Source organism: Macrosteles quadrilineatus, unplaced genomic scaffold, assembly GCF_028750875.1.
Source record: "Macrosteles quadrilineatus isolate MER2022 unplaced genomic scaffold, UCM_ALF_1.0 Scaffold_1__1_contigs__length_201487025, whole genome shotgun sequence".
NCBI lineage: Eukaryota > Metazoa > Arthropoda > Insecta > Hemiptera > Cicadellidae > Macrosteles > Macrosteles quadrilineatus.
In genome coordinates this window covers 143116612-143136119 of record NW_026542594.1, presented here as the reverse complement: position 1 = coordinate 143136119, position 19508 = coordinate 143116612, and positions in this window count along the sequence as shown.

Here is a 19508-nt window from a genome sequence, read left to right as displayed (position 1 = left end):
AACAAGTCTCATCTCAATTTCTGTCCATAGTCCGGTTTTCAGTCTGTCAGTTATTGTGTATGAGACGCTAAAATGCCAATTTACTCAGCCTACTCCGTAAAAATAAAGTACCGATCAAGATTTAATAGTATTCACTGGATTAAAGGACATTTAATTATCTAATAAAATACAAACCTTCAAAAACCCAGTTTTGTAAGTTGTTCGCCACATTTTCTCCTAATGTTTACTATGAATATAATTTATCAAATAGACCTACCTATCTGTTTGAAAACACGTCATATACGAAATTTAAAAAATAAATGGTTTGATAAAGGCTTTGACAACTAACACAACTTCGGCATTCAATAGCCAATGCTGGTTACAGGTTCTTTCTAAAAACTGTCACTTATAATATGTTCAAATTAAAAGTTGTCTATAAATTGTGCAATAAATTATAAATAACTATTATTTCCTACCAGTTTTGTGAGCAAATCCAAAATCAAGGGAGATTAATAGCCTTATGACTTAAATAACGAATTTATTTATTTGTAAGTACGATAGTTTGTAACAATAAATCAAATTAAATGACTATGTATTATCCAGGTTGGGAAACATGAGATTCAAATTCACTGTACTTGACTTTTGATAACCGTGGAAAAGACCTTGAATCAGTTTTGTATATGAAAGAGAAACTTATATTTTTAATGTTCGTCGCCAATAGCCTAAAATCGACGTGTTCACCTCGACTACTTACGTTACTACGCTAACGTCTACGTTTCGAAGACATTTGTCAAAAAAAAGTCATAACTGCGGTGATCATGGTTGCTGTTGTCATCCCGGATGATCTTTACAATGTCGTTGTGATCGATCGTAAAATAGGTTGTGAGGAGACTCCTAAAATCGCTTTCCCAATGTGTCGAATTTGGATTATACTCGCCACTATTGCACTGCCATCGCTGAACCGTGCCATCAATAGGCCTATAACCCATCTCCTGTCAGTATGTAGGCCTATCCAATTGTTCGTAACCTCATTTCAGTGTTGGTTCTCAGTATCGGTAATTTCTCTAGAATCGTTGGTATCTAAAATCCCTTTGACAGCTTAGCTATCGTTAATGCTGCAAACTCTAAAAAATCCAAGTGCTAGGGACACAAAGCTCTAAAGGAACCGACTTTTTAGTTACCATTCGTCACTCGAATAAATGATAAGCTTTACAATGACTTAAAATCCGTATTGTGTAAGTTTATACTGTAAATTGTATTTATTAAACATATTTTGAAAGAGCAAAATAAACACATAGACACACATAAACACTAAGGTAAATATAATGTTTCCTATCCTCAACCTCTTTCGCAGAAACACTAAACAGCTATTGTATTGCAATTACATTAACATTATTACATTGTGAATTAATTTCAACTACTATACTTCCAAACATACAATCTAGATTTCCTACATAGTTTTCCCGTAGTTACATTAGCTTAATATTTTGGTATACAATCATGTAGATGAGAGATGGATCTTTTACAAATAATTATTTTTTTATTTCAAGCCATGCATGTTCTAGTTTTAGTTTTCATAAGCGTTAACCACAAACTACTCATTCAACTGATATTGGATACTATAAGAGTTGTAAAATTATATCGTTACTGATCACCATGATCGTTGTGAATTTGATAATATAATATAAACATAAATATTATAATCAAATGCAAAAAAATCGTTAGGAAACTTATTTCGAAGTATGAATTATGTATCTTAAAATGTCAAAAACCCCTCACAAGATTCACCGTGTCATAATAAAACTACAACAACACCCACAAGTAAACTCTATTACATCTAAGTGCGCCTTAGCACCTTACACAATGAGACTATCTAGACACAAACAACCTTTCTGTTCACATTTCACCTCTTTGATAAGCTAAGCAACTACGTTTATGATTACCTTTGTAAACATATTATGATGAAGTTCTTCATTATTTCCAACAAAGTTCCAAATACCGCTATTAAATATGTCATAATAAATAATCCCTATTAAAGTGAATGGTTTTATTTAATTATTTTATATATTTATATATTTTATTTTTTAATTATTTTTAATTAGTTCTCTTACCGTTCTAGAGTCTTTTAATATATTTCACTCAAGCAAAACATACTGGAGAGTTTTACTGCAGACTATTTATGTTCATAACAGAATAATTTCCTGAAATATATTTCTAAAGCATTCCGTTTAACTATTGTAGTTTATAGCTTAAAAAATAGTTATATTTATAAGTTATTTGGCTAAAAAAGTTTCCATATCAATGATCAATACAGTTTAATTAACAAGTTAACTTTACTTGGCAGCGTTCATTACAACTCTTATTCAAGGTTACAATAATTGCTTCCCTTACCTGTAAAGGAATGCGTTATAATGGGGAGAGGTAGCTCATTCATAAGTTATGAGTATGAATATTACGTCCCATATTCTACATGTTCCCTCATTGTCTGCATACCTCAGCTGCATATTACGTCCAACCTTCCAACCAACATTGGCGAGTCTTATTTCATTTGTTATCTTTATGTTTTTTCATACATTTAAATGTGAATAACTGCATATGTACTTAATTAAACTTCATTATAAGTGGATAAACAAGATGTTTATAACATTTCATATAAATGGAACATCGCTTTCTTGTGTGTAGTTTGATTGTACAGTTATAAACTGAAATAGCATAGGTATCAGGTGTTCTTGTCTTATAGTTTATTCTTTCTACGTGCATAGTTTGTTTATATAATCGGATAAATTTACCTCAATGGTGAACGGGTTTAGCATATACCCTATATTTCCTAAATTAATTAAAACAGACCCATAAATGCATGTAGCATTGCAAAAACCCATAATAAAATAGTTCAGATACAAACGTTTTCTCTATACTTATAAACATAGTAAAAACCAGTGATACATATTGTGTGTAAATGCCACTGACTGACAGATGGTCACTATACCTGACACCATATACGACGTAGAATTACCAAATTTGGCATGGAGAGTCCCTGTATGTTGTATGTGTGGAATGAGACGGGGTTTTAATAAGATGTGAGTAATATAAACCCCTCCATGTGAGGGTAGGCTATTTCTGGCGAAATTATACGAATAAGCCTTTATATTTTGGCCTGTATAAGCTGAACCAAGTCTTGGATCTTAAACATAATATTATGATGGAAAATTATAAATGCGTAATTACATTTCCCTACATAAAAACTATTCGGGAGGGTAATAATTTTATTCTTTTATAGCAGTAAAATAGCTTACTTCAACATTTGTTTCGAAATTCTTTTCTGTCTCAAATCGTTTTAAGTAGATTCAGTTTAAAGTCAATACTGTAAAAACTCGTTTGTTTCTGATGATTGTTCCTTAAAACCAGGCAGTTTCCATTGTATTACTATTAACAAACTTTCTATTTCTTTTCATAGCCGTATATTTTACATAATAAACAGGTTATAACATATTATACAAGTGCTTAAAGTACGCACTTTATTACCTTTGAGGTGTTATTGTTCATGTAACTACCTAAATATCTATATAAAAAACCAGTAACCTCGGTAATTGTCTATTATAAAACACTATTTAAGTAATGGATGTAGCCATTAGTCAAACTGTTGTAAAAATATTGGATTTTATTGTGATGCTGTTTTGATTATACCAGCGATCAATTATAGCAAACCTGCGTACTCAGCTAACTCCCAACAGATTTTGACATAGCCTCCTCGAACACAAGACAGCGGCTTCGGTGTATGACAATGACTTGTCTATTGTCATGGTAATAAAAAAATACCCACGCCGCAGTGAGCCTATAGATCATTCAAAAATTCTTTTTTGCATTTAATTAATTATACCTATTATAATATATTATTTATATTATTATTTATGTATGAGTGCCATGCCTCTCGCATATTATTTTGAAATACATACACTGCATCAAACCTGCAGACTAAGTGAATTCCCCCTTTCTTAATTTGATTTCCACCTAACTCTATAAAATTAGGTTCAACGAGTACTTAGGTTTGCTGCTAAAGGGAGAGAATAGAGTGTATTTTCAGTAAAATATTAATAACTTCGTCTAAAATTAATAAAACTACCAAGTTTGATCGAAATATATTTATAAACAAGCAAACTATGGCAGTTTACCAAATCTCCATTTGAATGACAAGGTAATTTTAAATTTACATTTTACAGACTTTTCTCCACAACGAATAATGTCTGGTTTGCGATTTTATTCAAACCAAAGGAGGTTTACATGTTTGTAGAATATTTCTTTAAAATAGGATTTTGTACTCTAATACTCGTGCCAACAGACATAATATATGAACTCGAACTGATGACGTTATCGCCTCCGGGGAGGCATAAATAAATTGAAACTAAAAAAAACACCAGTCCTGGGTCCAGATACTACCATAAGACCAATGGTAACAGTGTGTTTCCTATTTAGAAATTTGCTTAAACCATTACTTACAAAAAAGGAGCTAAAACACGAATCTTTTTTTGCCATAAGATATAAACATATTTCATTTCGGTAGACAAAACTTAATGGATATTGACAATTTGAGTGAAGCAAAGGAATGGCCTTGTTCTGTTATAAAGCCATCAGACAAAACATGGTATTGCACATATTGTATGTTTCATATTCATAAAACAGTGTGAATTGTAGAGCAACACGTTTGGTCCGTCGCAACTTTGACAGTAAATCACATGGTAACAAACACTCGGCTCTTTGTGTATGGAAGCTTATAGAAGGTAACTTTCTGTTCATGGAAATATTGCTTTTTACCTTCCAAACTATGAGCAGTGTTCTTGTGTGAACTGGATATTGATATTTTTCATCGTGTTGTAGTTTTAAAAATGCTGGTTGAGCTTCAACTTTTACTTATTGGGATCTTAGTGTCCAATAAGTATAATATTAGAAAGATCCGTCGAATTGAAACTCCAATAAACTATCAATTAATAATTTAGAGTGAAGATAACAAGCACACATTGAAACAAATCAGTATTTCAGTATTCCTTTAAGTACAAATAATTACACGGAAAAAACAGTAACACGATCCTTTGTTAAGTTCGGATAAAAGTCCAAAACTTGTTTATTTTTTGAAAATTTGTTGGTTTTGGTCCTTGATTATTCATGTCTTCATAAAACTGTCCCGAATAAAGACTACTGTAAATACATTTTAAAGTATATGATCCAGAGCGAGCTAAAATGAGTGAACAAATCTACAAAACGCATTTTACACAATTTTAAGATTTTCTATCACTTATATGTGGGTTAAATAATTTGTTTAGCTGCGTCACAATTTTAAATCAACATAATATGACACGAGGAGACCCATGCTAATTTCTAATTTCGAACTATAGTATGGTCCAAAACTTGTTTCAGAAGCAAAATGAATCCAGTAAAATGCCAATTCGCCTTTTCAAGATTATGTTTGTTTAGGACAGTTATTACGCGACTAATTTAGGCCTACCTCTTATTTAAAATAAATTTGTTTTTTTCATATCCACACTATTAATGAATTACCTACCTCAACCAGCTCACGGTAGTTGTATAAAATCGTAAGTTAAATGTGAACTAGAATGTGAAGTAATTGCCTTAAACTATTGAATATCTAAGGTGAAATAAATAGCTACAAATATATAATTGAATAAAATACAAATTTTTAAATAGAATTATTAAAACTTGTATACGTCTTTTACGTTTTTAGATGTTTTTATTTGCTTACAGTTGTTCTCATGATCAACCAATAGATTTAAGACCAGGTCAAAATTACATAAATTTCAAAGAATATTGTCAGTGAAATAAAATGGTCATACAAATATTAAGCTAATAGTATGACATAAAAGATTAAATACATTTCACTACGTCGTTATTTGAGAGTATTGCACACCTACGCTATGCATTCTTTGATTAAAGCAATTAAGCATCTTAACTGAAAAATCCTGATAACAAAATTTAAATATATATTTTTTTTAATTTCAAAACAGGACAAGGGCATTAAATAGGCAAATCCTAGCAGAGCCTGTGGGTTCTTGCATATTCATGAACATTTGCAGCTAACTGAACAACAAGTGCGTCCCTCCTTCCCATAGCCTATGATAAACAAAAATGTCCTGGAGTTCATGTGCTACTGGATTAATTGTGTAAGTTAATTTTGAAGTGAATATTTTAATTTTAGAGTGTATAGGAATCGCGTGTATAATTTGTATACTCAACTTATCCAAATAAATGTTTTCAAGGAAATGAAAAAAATATGTCTTGATTCGAACTTCTAGTCATTATATCGAATGTGTTGTTACTTATTGATATTTATTAATCTTAGTGAATTCTCAAAAATTAAAATTAGTTCTGCATATAAAAAAAAAAAAAAACGCGTTGTACATCCAAGTTTTTGTTGTTATATCGATGTTGTGCAAAATTCCCCTTGCGGCTTTGGGGTTAGAGTAGCACCGCAGCCTTCTCGAGCTTGTATGTCGTTGTAAGAGGCGACTAAAAGGCTGACCGATGCTCCAACTGGAAGTACCTGGGAGTACCCCTGTTGTGTTGCAAGGGGGTTGGTGGGTGCTCTGCACTGCCGATAGGTATTCTTGGTAGGTCGTGAAAAAACCAGCAACATTGGTCCTTGGTGAGGGAGTGCAGCATGGATGTAGAGGTCAAGGTCTGCATTGCGACGGGCAACCCCCGGCACGTCAGGTATCCGGTGTTGGGCAAACGAGGGTCGGGCCCTGGGGAACTGGGGTAGGGGTTTTTTCGTCCCTAAGGGTGTACGCGTTCCTAACTGTTTCCATTGTCGCAAGACGGACATATGGACATAAAATGGACATATGGACAAATATTATCTAAACACACAAAAAAAACTTATTTTACTATTTATGCAACCGTAATACTGTTGCTCACTATTGAAATGATCTGTTACTAAGGAAAATGCTCAATGTTTATATTAGACTAAATAAAGCAATATTTAACAATAGTTGTCAGGCGCTCAAGATAAATGGCTTACACTTCTGGACAAGTACAAATTACTTCAATTCCAGTAAACGAAATACACTGTTATTGTGTTGGGCTTCACTGATTCGTTTTATATTTGTTGGTAAATATCAACATTTTTGTAATTAATAATACAACAACAGCAATATAATTTATTTCTTGAATAAATTACGAGTATTGAAGATGTATACATGTTGATTAAATTAAGGGTTTTATTTTATAGTTCCGTTTACTCATAAAAGGAGTAAAAAGTTTAAAATATCTGGTATAAAAAAATTAATAAAGTAAGTTAATAGTGGCTTAAAGGAATTCTTTCTTATGCAATTACTCTGAACCAATTTAGTTTTGTCATGCATTTCAATAGATATTTAAAATTGTACATTCGAATGGACTGCATACATATAAGCACATTTGTTTCATAATGTATGTAAAATTTTGAAAACGAACACTTTAATATTTTAAAATTTTAATATTCCGTCCAACCTATAATCTTTTATTAATTAAATAAATATATTTTCTGTTTGATTGAGTTAATTGCTTGATATGTTATCAGTTGGGCCATTTCTTGGTAATCTATGTATACGGTCTAAGGTCCACTAATTGAGTCGACCGAATACAGATGTAAAAAATAGCCCTATTTAAAATACCATTTGCTTGATAATTATTATTATTCACAACATAACCACTTAAGCCGTCAGCTGACTCCAGAATGGATCAGTTAAACTTGTGCATATCTTCTGGTAATCTACATAGGTACTTAATACAACAAGGGGTTTCTCTGTTACATCTCTTTTCCAGCAGTATACTTAACACCGGTTGAGGTTTCATTATTATTGTTATGCCTCAAAAACTAACCCTACTAAAATTAGCAATGTTCACACAGATACCCTTGTATGTTTAAAACGTAGAGTATAATGATTTCATAGTTTGTTAGAAATAAAAAAATAAAAACAGCCGACTTAAATAATTTATATTATTTTTTATATATAAATAATTATTATTGGTTTTAGCTCTAACTAATTTTTATTACCTAAAACAATATGAAAATACATTTAGAAAAAATTATCATTATAAACTTGATCAGAAATAGTTATCAAAGTCTTTGTAATGTGTATGTATGTGAATGTATTCTGTGTATTATTTTATCAATCTAATTTATCAGAATGTTTTGCTTTGTACTTTATATAGATCGTATTTTCGCTTGTTTGTATAAAACATAAACTAAGATTTTTTTTAATTACATTTACTTTGTTATTAGGTAAAAATTTTACAATGCAAAAGCATACAGTTGACGATTTCAAAATTTAAGTTCGTTTATAATATTGTATAAGCATCATTAAATTGAAACCTTTTATTTAAGATATCTTTTCATTGGTGGTCAAAATTGCCTTGGTAAGTGCGGCTTAACTTTTATTAGCCGTTATTGCGTGATGAGGTAACAAATGTTGCTCACCCTACTCGGTTAAAATCCAAATAACAATGTATTTGAATATAAACAAAACCAACCCCAATGAAAATTATAGTTTACCTTTTCATTTCCTATATTACTTTGAGTTAAAGTGTAAAATAAAGTTAGTTATCCCTACACTATGTGACAAAACATATCTCAAGGCTTAGAACGGGTGGTTGAAATTAACTATCACTGAATATTCTAGATTTTTTATTCTTTCCTAATAAATATTGACATTTCTTTAACGTTCTTATTTACGTTTATAAGATCGTTGAGTCAAATGTGCCAAATATAATAAAATAAAAAATATTAAAACAAAATACTAAAATATTCCGGTATTTGATACCGTAATCATTTTCCTAGTTTCTCCCTTACACAACAGAATTATGTACTGTTATACACCTTAAATATTGCCGAATCAGATGAAAACTTTGTTACTTCTAACGACGAAATTATTTATAAACCATAGTGATTACGATGCTTCCGAATTAATGCAGTCGTTATTACAAGTCACTGTGTGTGAGGTGTGGTTTTGGCTATTGTATTTGAACTCAGCCATGTAGATCTATGTGTACCATAAATTCTTATAAAGAACTGCAAGTTATTGGTTAAAATTTTTCTTTTTTTAGCTGTTTAGTTTTTTTATGAGAATTAATAAATGCATACAAAACAAGTTAGGTTAAGTGTTTGTTTAAAATAAATTAATAGTATTTTTTCCATTAAGAGTATAGTTAACATATTTTGTACAAGTGGCGTATGATATTAACGACATACTACTCTAAACGAACTCAAAATAACAAAAATGGAACAAATCTGTTATATTCCATCGACTTAGGGAAAACTACTCGTAACTTCTGAGAGATGTTATATTTTGTTTATAACTACTTCATAACTTTTTTTTATTAGTAGTATAGTAAGCTGGTGTCCAGAAATAATATATTAAGTTACTAGTCCGCAAAATAGGTGTTTAACATAAGAGTACGGTAAACAAATTTTGGACGAGTGACGTACGATATTTCGCCGTACTGTTCCAAACTAACCTATAACAATGAAAAAAGTGTACAAATCGTTATTCATTCCCGCTGACTAAAGGACTTAACAACATTACTCATAACTTCTATGAGAGGTTATTTATTTGTTTAATAATTCGTTGGCTGACAATAATTATAATCAGCTGGTGTCCGGTAAAAACTCATTACAGTTTTGATGGTAAAAACTCGATGTACTTAATGAAGTCTCGATTGATTAAGCAGGCGGCAAACTGCTTTTCCGGTCTAATTTCATGCGTGGAAAGTATTTTAAAACAGTGTAGTGTGGTGAAAAAATCACTACAGTTATTAAGTCCCATTGAATAAGCAGGTGGCAAACAACTGTTTCCCGGACCAATTTTACGCGTGGAAAGTTCATTAAAACAGTGTAGTGTATCGAAAAAAACTTTTTTTATGTGTGTGGAAAAGTTATCGGGTTTTTACCAACAAGTCTGACACAGACCAAGTTTGACTTTTGCAATAACAAACTAAACCTTTTGAATCCCCAGTAAACTTTGATTCTTTGGCTTACACGAAGTTTGTTTCTTCCAGTTGGGGGAGTTGATTGAAATGTGGGTTGGGATTGCGGTGACTGACCAGTGTTAAAGCATCATGAGCAGATCGTCTGAGAGATCAATTCAGACATACGTTATTATAGTAAATTTACAATTGCTTATAGAAGGTAACTTTCTGTTCATGGAAATATTGCATTTTACCTTCCAAACTATGAGCAGTGTTCTTGTGTGAACTGGATATTGACATTTTCACCGTGTAGTAGTTAAAAAATGCTGTTTGAGCTTAAACTTTTACTTACTTGGATCTTAGTTTCCAATAAGTATAATATTAGAAAGATCCATCGAATTGAAACTCCAATAAACTATCAATTAATAATTTAGAGTGAAGATAACTAGCACACATTGAAACAAAATAATTCAGTATTTCAGTATTCCTTTCAGTACAATTCATTACACGGAAAAAAACAGTTGAAAAAACGAACCGAAAAACTATCCCTGGTTAAGTTCTGATAAAAGTCCAAAATTTGTTTATTTTTTGAATCTTTGTTGGTTTTGGTCCTTGATTATCCATCTCTTCATAAAACTGTCCTGAGTAAAGACTACTGTAAATACATTTTAAAGTATATGATCCTGAGCGAGTTAAAATGAGTGAACAAATCTACAAAACAAATGTTACACAATTTTAAGATTTTCTATCACTTATATGTGGGTTAAATAATTCGTTTAGCTGCGTCCCAATTTTAAATCAACATGATATGACACGATGAGACCCATGCGCCAATTTAGAACTATAGTATGGTCCAAAACTCGTTTCAGAAGCAAAATGAATCCAATGCCAATTTGCCTTTTCAAGATTATGTTTGTTTAGGACAGTTATTACGCGACTAATTGACTTCTTATTTAAAATAAATTTGTTTTTTTCAGATCCACACTATTATGAATTCCCTACCTCAACCAGCTCACGGTAGTTGTATAAAATCGTAAGTTAAATGTGAACTAGAATGTGAAGTCATTGCCTTAAACTATTGAATATCTAAGGTGAAATAAATAACTACAAATATATAATTGAAAAAATACAAATTTTTAAAAAGAATTATTAAAACTTTTAATACGTCTTTTACGTTTTTAGATGTTTTTATTTGCTTACAGTTGTTCTCATGATCAACCAATAGATTTAAGAGCAGGTCAAAATTACATAACTTTTAAAGAGTATTGCCAGTGAAATAAAATGGCAATACAAATATTAAGCTAATAGTATGGCATAAAAGATTAAATACATTACACCACGTCGTTGTTCGGGAGTATTACACACCTACGCTACGCATTCTTTGATTTAAGCAATTGAGCATCTTAACTGAAAAAAGATTATACATAAACTTAAATAGTTTTTTTTTTGTAATTTCAAAACAGGACAAGGGCATTGAACGGGCAAATCCTTGCAGAGCCTGTGGGTTCATACATGTTCATGAACATTTGCAGTTAACTGAACAACAAAGTGCGTCCGTCCTTTCCATAGCCTATGTCAAACAAAAATGTCCTGAAGTTCATGTGCTACTGGGTTAATTGTGTAAGTTAATTTTGAAGTGAACATTTTAATTTTAGAGTGTATAGGAATCGCGTGTATAATATGTATACTCAACTTATCCAAATAAATGTTTTCAAGGAAATGAAAAAAAATATGTCTTGATTCGAACTTCTAGTCATTATATTGAATGTGTTGTTACTTATTGATATTTATTAAATCTTAGTGAATTCTCAAAAATTAAAATTTGTTCTGCATATTTCTAAAAAACGCGTTATACATCCAAGTTTTTGTTGTTATATCGTTGTTGTGCAAAATTCCCCGTGCAGCTTTGGGGTTAGAATAGCACCGTAGCCTTCTTGGGCTTGTATGTCATTGTAAGAGGCGACTAAATAGTCCAGACAAATTACATCAAATATAGGGAGTGCCCCCCAAAAAATCGTCTAAAGCTGGAAAGTGTTTTAATACCTTTTGGGGGTCCCAAAGAAGAGTCCTGTGAGTTTGCGACGGTTTCTGACGTCTGCTTAAGTTTTGGGAGTCGAAAAACTTTGAAAATTTTGCACTTTTTCAGTTTTTCGCTTATAACTCCTAAATAACGAATCCTACGGAAAATGTTGTTCAAAGGTCGCACATAGCGGTTAAATGGTGAAGCCGATCATAATGAATTGGAAAACATTCTACGCAGACGTTTATGCTCTTCAAACTAACAGGTACATTTTTTCTATAGCATGCGTTAGAAGATGTAAGCCAAAAAACTGATAGATGAATCCAGTTATAGATCGTATATAATAAGAGGTTGGGATGAATCCTAGAATTTTCGGAACCTCAGACAACAATATTTGACTTAAAATTACATATAATAGGGAGTCTTACTCTCTTCACATCTTATTAGATAAACCTCTGGATAATCACCATGGAATACATCACCAACTAATGATTCATAATCCATTTAAAGGACAGGATCTATATTGTTAAAAATTTTTGTAAAATTTCCCAACATATAATACATTTAGCTTTAATATTTTTTTTATGAAATGGCGACCATACAAAGTAGGTAGCAATCAATTGCCATTATTGATTAGTAAAAAAAAACATATTACGCAGAATGTTGTGTTTTCCAAACTAACTACAGGTGCATTTTTGTATAGCAAGCGTCGATTAGGAGTTGTAAGCCGAAAACTGGTCAAATAATCAACTTGTTGGCCGTGTTGATGAAAATGACCCAACTTTAAAAAGCTACAGCGGCTAAACGGCTCGGCTGATTTTTACGTATTTAACACCAATCGACGCAGGATTTAATGCAATAAAAGAGACCTCTGAACAGCAATTTCCGTAGGATTCGTTATTTAGGAGTTATAAGCGAAAAACTGAAAAAAGTGCAAAATTTTCAAAGTTTTTCGACTCCAAAAACTTAAGCAGACGTCAGAAACCGTCGCAAACTCACAGGACTCTTATTTGGGACCCCCAAAAGGTATTAAAACACTTTCCAGCTTTAGACGATTTTTTGGGGAGCATATGTCTAATTTGCCTAGGCTATAAAAGGCTCACCGATGCTCTAACTGGAAGTACCTGGGAGTACCCCTGTTGTGTTGCAAGGGTTGATGTGTGCTCTGCACTGCCGATAGGTATTCTTGGTAGGTCGTGAGGAACCAGGAACATTGGTCCTTGGTTAGGGAGTGCAGCATGGATGTAGAGGTCAGGATCTGCATTGCGCCGGGCAACCCCCGGCACGTCAGGTATCCGGTGCTGGGCAAACGAGGGTCGGGCCCTGGGGAACTGGGGTAGGGTTTTTTCGTCCCTAAGGGTGTACGCGTTCCTGACTGTTTCCATTGTCGCAAGACGAACATATGGACATAAAATGGACATATGGACAAAATATTATCTAAACACACAAAAAAAACTTATTTTACTATTTATGCAACCGTAATACTGTTGCTCACTATTGAAATGATCTGTTACTAAGGAAAATGCTCAATGTTTATATTAGACTAAATAAAGCAATATTTAACAATAGTTGTCAGGCGCTCAAGATAAATGGCTTACACTTCTGGACAAGTACAAATTACTTCAATTCCAGTAAACGAAATACACTGTTATTGTGTTGGGCTTCACTGATTCATTTTATATTTGTTGGTAAATATCAACATTTTTGTAATTAATAATACAACAACAGCAATATAATTTATTTCTTGAATAAATTACGAGTATTGAAGATGTATACATGTTGATTAAATTAAGGGTTTTATTTTATAGTTCCGTTTACTCATAAAAGGAGTAAAAAGTTTAAAATATCTGGTATAAAAAAATTAATAAAGTAAGTTAATAGTGGCTTAAAGGAATTCTTTCTCATGCAATTACTCTGAACCGATCTAGCTTTAACTATGCGTTACTAAAACATTTACTTGGCTTATTTTTAAAACAGCCATATTTAATATTGCAAGTTTTATGATACTATTGAGAGTAGGCTTATGGCATTTTCAGGATTCTTCCGTACTATGACGATGAAGGAATAAAAATCTATGAGCTTTTCGCCATTTTAGCTTTAGTAGTTTTGTCATGCATTTCAATAGATATTTTAAATGGTACATTCGAATGGACTGCATACATTTAAGCACATTTGTTTCATAATGTATGTAAAATTTTGAAAACTAACATAGGAAATGTTAATGTTTCGTCTAACCTATAATATTTTATTAATTAAATAAATATGTTATCTGTTTGATTGAGTTAATTGCTTGATATGTTATCAGTTGGGCCATTTCATGGTAATCTATGTAAACGGTCTCAGGTCTACCAATTGAGTCGACAGAATACATATGTAAAAAATAGCCCTATTTAAAATACCATTTGCTTGATAATTATTATTATTCACAACATAACCACTTAAGCCGTCAGCTGACTCCAGAATGGATCAGTTAAACTTGTGCATATCTTCTGGTAATCTACATAGGTACTTAATACAACAAGGGGTTTCTCTGTTACATCTCTTCTCAGCAGTATACTTAACACCGGTTGAGGTTTCATTATTTGTTATGCCTCAAAAACGAAGCCTACTAAAATTAGCAATGTTCACACGGATACCCTTGTATGTTTAAAACGTAGAGTATAATGATTTGAAAGTATGTTAGAAATACAAAAAAACAGCCGATTTAAATCATTTATAAATTTTTTTATATGTAAATAACTATTATTGGTTTTATTGATTTTTAGCTCCACCTAATTTTTACTAGGCTACCTAAAACAATGTGATGATACCCTAGAAAATATTTATCATCATAAACTTGATCAGAAATAGTTATCAAAATCTTTGTAATACATTCTGTGTATTATTTTATCAATCGGATTTATCAGAATGTTTTTTCTTTTGTAATTTATTTAGATCGTATTTTCGCACTTTTTTGTATCAAACATAAACTAACATTTTTAAAAATTTCATTTACTTTAATATTTTGTAACAAATTTACATTGCAAAAGCATAGAGTTGACGGTTTCAAAATTTAAGTTAGTTTATAATATTGTACAAGCATCATTAAATTGAAAGTTGTTTATTTTTTTAAGATCTTTTCATTGGTTGTTGAATCGCCTTAGGAAGTGCGGCTAAAGTTTCATTAGCCATTACTGCGTGTTGAGGTAACAAATGTTGCTCACCCTATTTAGTAAAAATAACGATAATAATATATTTGAAAAAAAAAACAAAACTCACTTCAATGAAAATGTTAGTTTACCTTTTAATTTCCTATATTACTTTGAGTTTAAGTGTAAAATAAAGTTAGTTATCTTGACACTATGTGGCAAAATATATCTGATATCTAAGGGATAAAGCGGGTACAAAATATTGCAGAATTACGTGCAAGGAATAAGTGGTTAAATAAACTCATAGAAATTATCATTGAAATTATAGATCTTTTATGCTTTCCTAATAAATTGCGTCATTTCCTTAACGTTATTATTTACGTATATAAGAACGTTGAGTCAAATGAGCCAAATATAATAAAATAAAAAATACAAATATAAAATACTAAAATACTCCGGTATTTGATGCCATAATCATTTTCCTGGTTTCTGCCTTACACAACAGAATTATATACTTTTTTAGACTGAAGTCTTTAAAATTTGCGTGTCAGTTGTATACAAATATTTAGCTGAGTTTGATGAAAACATTTTTACTTCTAATGACGAAATGACTAATAAATTCATAGTGATTACGATGTTTCCGAATTAATGCAGTCGTTATTACAAATCACAGTGTGTGAGGTGTGGTTTTGGCTATTGTATTTGAACTCAGCCATGTATAATCTATGTGTACCATAAATTCTTATAAAGAACTGCAAGTTATTGGTTTTAATTTTTCTTTTTTAGCTGTGTAGTTTTTTTATGAGAATTAATGATGCATACAGAACAAGTAAGGTTAAGTGTTTGTTTAAAATAAATTAATATTATATTTTCCATTAAGAGTATGGTTAACATACTTTGGACAAGTGGCGTACGATATTTTCGACATACTACTCTAAACTAACTTAAAATAACAAAAATGGAACCAATCCGTTATATTCCCAACGACTTAAAGAACACTACTCGTAACTTCTGAAAGATGTTATATTTTGTTTATAACTACTTCATAACTTTTTTTTATTAGTAGTATAGTAAGCTGGTGTCCAGAATTAATATATTACGTTACTAGTCCGCAAAATAGGTGTTTAACATGAGAGTACGGTAAACGAATTTTGGAAGAGTGGCGTACGATATTTTCGCCGTACTATTCTAAACTAACCTATAACAATGAAAAAAATGTACAAATCGGTTATTCATTCCCGCTGACTAAAGGACTTAACAATCACTACTCATAACTTCTAAGAGAGGTTATTTATTTGTTTAATGATTCGTTGACTGACAATAACTATAATTAGCTGGTGTCCGGTAAAAACTCGTTACAGTTTTGATGGTAAAAACTCCATGCACTTCATAAGGTCCCGTTAGATTAAGCAGGCGGCAAACTGTTTTTTCCGGTCTAATTTCATACGTGGAAAGTCTTTAAAAAAAGTGTAGTGTGGCAAAACAATCACTACAGTAATTAAGTCACATTGAATAAGCAGGTGGCAAACAACTGTTTCCCGAACCAATTTTATGCGTGGAAAGTTCATTAAAACAGTGTAGTGTATCAAAAATAACTGATATTTTTATGTGTTGGAAAAGCTATCGGGTTTTAAAAACAAGTTTGACACAAACCAAGTTTGACTTTTGCAATAACAAACTAAACCTTTTGAATCCCCAGTAAACTTTGATTCTTTGGCTTACACGAAGTTTGTTTCTTCCAGTTGGTAGAGTTGATTGAAATGTGGTTGGGATTGCGGTGACTGACCAGTGTTAAAGCATCATGAGCAGATCGTCAGAGAGATCAATTCAGACATACGTTATTACAGTTAATATACAATTGCATATTGTAAATTGAAAACTCCTAGCTGAAGATAATAGCTATTTTAAAATGCATATAAATCATTACTCTGAAAATTATTTTACAATATAAGGGTAATATACAAAAAAATATAAAAAAGTTTCACTTCAAGTGATGGGTTCAAGGAGAACAAGAGTATTTTGAACAACTTAAAATTTATAAATAACAAAACTATGTAAGTAATATGTAGAATATTTCTAAGTTATATTATATATTAATATATAATAGTGATTCCATCATAGACAATTTTAATCTTTTAATTTTATTTATTTTTTATTTTAAAATGAGGTTAAGTAGCATCTGATAACTATTATGAAAACTTATTGAGCTGAAATGAGTAAGTTGTTAATGACCTATTAATATCATCCGACTTAGCATCGTTTTCTGGATCTTATGGAACATAAAGAATTTAGCCTATAACTGACTATTTAAAAAAATGTTGATATGACAAGATTAGTTAGCATAAAATTGTATTATATTGAACTAAGTTTGAAACTAAATAAAGATAAGACTTTTAATTCGTAGGAAAAATATTGCTTCCATCTATTGATTCACAATACCTTCCTTAGTATAAAGCCCGTGCTAGTATCTAACACAACTTGGTATCTACAACTTCGAAGATAAAGTGATTGTTGTTAAATCTTAAGACTTGTGATTGAACTTCTCATGCGCATCGGTATGAAACTTTGGGGTACTAATAGATCAAATAAGGTTTAAGCCAAGCAATTGTCAATATAGCTAAGAAAGCCTTGTTTAAAATACCACTACAACACATTTTTCGTCCTATTTAACCTATATTAGCATGAATAGGCCTATATGGATATTTTAATGGTGTTTTTTTTTCAATAGACTTTTTAGGTCTAATAATATTTTTTGTAATAATTTACTTAAGCTAAAACCTTAAGACGGTTCAAATTATAATATCTTACATCTTACTCTGAATATTTCTGTTTAATTACTAGACTACGAAATCTAATAATACAGTGCACGATTCTCTTTAATTTTTTCGGTTTATTACTAATGGAAAATTTATAAGATCCAACAAGATTCAATTTTAGCGAATTTCCCTATAGGGAAGTAGCTATTACCGTAGGTCTCATGGTAAGACTTAGGCCCGGGACCGATTTACTTTTTCATTTTGATGTCCCCAGAGGCCAAAAACACCACTCGTTAAATTTTTTATATATGTATATATATATATATATATATATATATATATATATGTGTGTGTGTGTGTGTGTGTGTCCGTGAACACGATAACTTGAGTAATTTTTATCCGATTTTAATGAAATTTGGTTTGAAGGTGCAAGGCGGGATAAACTTGAATGAGTTCGCGATCCAGCATGATCGGACCATGGGAACAGGGTTTTATGGGGGGTTTTGTGGGGAAAAAATTGGGTTTTCTCTTTTTTGACCCTCAAAACACAAAATTTCCAAATTTTTCTCTAAACCTTCTTAAAGAGCTTAAAAAAACAAACAATTCAGTATATCAAAGTGTTTTTGTACGGTTATTGGTTACGGAGAAAACTACAAAAATGGTAAATTTAAAATTCCCATGTTATTCTTATGGAGAATATTGTAAAATGTTGTAGTTTGCTTGTTTATGGATATTTTTTTATCAAACTTGGCAAATATATTCATTTTATACTAAGCAATAATTATTTTACTTAAAACACACACTTTATTAGTTTCCTTGTAGCAGCAAACCTAGGTACTCGTTAAACCTAATGTTATTGAAATATATCAATTGAAAATCAATTCAGCCAAATGGAAATTCGCTTAGGCGTCAGGTTTGCTGCGGCGGGGGTATAATTATATTAAACTAGGGTTTTTATGGACTCTTCAAATATGCATTGGTTTCTTTGAAAACTCAAAATGTTGCAAAAAAAGTATATTAATCTGAAATTAAACCGTCTGAATAGGATTCCATCTACCTTTTGTATTGCACTTTATATCTGAGCTCAAAATAGTTTATGATAAACAAAATATACCTCCCATAATAGCCTAATGATATGACCCTACATTACTCCAACGTAATATTATTATTAAGCAATATGTTCTGTGAGGTTTCGTTAGAATACTTTTTGTGGACAAAATTGTGTGCTGACAAAGTTTTACAGTTATATTTACTTTCATAAAAAATAACACGTTTAAATTAAGTTTAAAATATGTGCATTTTGAACTAATAAATATTAGCAATTGTATTACGATAAATGAAATACCAAGTTAATGAAAAAAACTAACTAAATCTCTAAAATATTTGGAACACTCAAATCATCTCAATTTTGTGGACGGAAATGAGCATAATTTGTAAAAATCAGTAAACTTCTTTCTATCTTTCTTTATTTCTTTATTTTCCTAACTAATTAGAAGAGCACTCTGCCATTTGGAGCAATACAAGACGGCGATTAAATGTAATCCTTTTAGTTTGATTCTTTCCACACGTATGTCCTAAGTGGTAAACTACTATTCTACATTGGGCAAAGTCCATCAATACTTTTTGTAAATACGTCTCAGACAAAAAAAACTTGTGATATTTGATCCACAC